Source organism: Aplysia californica, unplaced genomic scaffold (assembly GCF_000002075.1).
Source record: "Aplysia californica isolate F4 #8 unplaced genomic scaffold, AplCal3.0 scaffold00040, whole genome shotgun sequence".
Taxonomy (NCBI): Eukaryota; Metazoa; Mollusca; class Gastropoda; order Aplysiida; family Aplysiidae; genus Aplysia; species Aplysia californica.
The window spans coordinates 1,822,662-1,824,055 of NW_004797310.1; positions in this window are offsets into that span (position 1 = coordinate 1,822,662).

Consider the following 1,394-nt stretch of genomic DNA (forward strand, 5'->3'; position numbering starts at 1 on the left):
GTGTGTGTGTGGAGAGAGATAGTTGAAGGGGGAGGGGCGTATGTAATAAATTAAAATGGGACATACTCCATAGGCGCCAGCGATATTACTTTCCTTACGGGAATGACTCACGACCCGATCATGTAAACCAACAGGAAATACAGTGGACATTACATTGACGTCATGGGCAACATGGCCGCCTTACGAGATCTTGATCAGAGCTATCGACGTGCTCAGGGACTCCTTATCCGGCGTGCCTCTCGAGAAATATAACTCTATGTTGACCATAGAGTTAGAACAAAGACAGAAGGAGCTTTTGCGGTTGCAGCAGCAGTAACAATCGTATCGGTACCATATTATTATATCATGTCTTTGAAATATAAGGGAAAATTCTTTTCACTGAGAAAGTGCTTCGCGTTCGTAAGTGCTGTCCACCCGCATGTAGGGGTCTGGAAGAAGGAAGGAGGAGGAGAAGAAGAAGCAGAACCAGAAGCAGAAAGAAGCAGAAGAAGAAGAAGAGGGGACTCACAATCCTTGTACTAAATTGATTAATGCATTGCTTTGGCACACCACCGAATTACGATCGAGGCAGTTGTGGGAAATTGTCATGACTTCAGCTGATCTTTTTAAAACCCCGAGTTGTGAGAGGTCGGCGGGAGTTGGAGGGCGCCATTGGTAGGTTGTCCTTTTCTTTTCCTCTGTTATTACCTTTTCCCGTCGTTTTATGCAAGAAAATTCTGAAATTATGCAAACTGAGCCCAAAAATGTGGAATTATGCGATTCTGTTAATTTTAACAAAGAATGATAAAGGAAAATAATCAGAAATTATGCAAAAAATGATCAAATTTTGCTAAATTATGCGGGGTGCATAAAACCACGGGGACAGTATTGCTGCCTGTCTGTCTGTTTATAGTTAGCTGGCGGTTGGCGGGTGCTCTGGTGTCATTTGCTCCTTCTTTCATATCAAACGCCTATCCTCCTTATCTCTCCTGCTATTCTGTGTTTTGTTACGCCTCTATTCTTCTGCACTTATATGACCTAATTGTGTTGCAAGTGCCGTAAAACACTCACTACAACAAAAAACGAAAACAATGCTTCAATACGATGGACATATTATTTGTGCATTATACTTATAGCATCATTCCAACAGTGGTTTCCCCCCCCCCCTCCCCCAATTTTCTCCCCTGCTCTGCTATTGCACCGTCTGTCCCCCGCCCCCACATCTATGGCGCGCGGTCCCTCTGGGTGTAGATGGAATTTGATTTTACCCTTCGTCTTATAAGCCAATTTGACAGGCGCTGTGTCAACAAGCCGCTAAAAGTTACCTGGGGCCGTGATGAGGCGAGATCCCTCTCGTATACTTTGATCTCGTCACAGGACAAGCGGCGCCCGAGAAATGGTATGAAGGAGAGGGA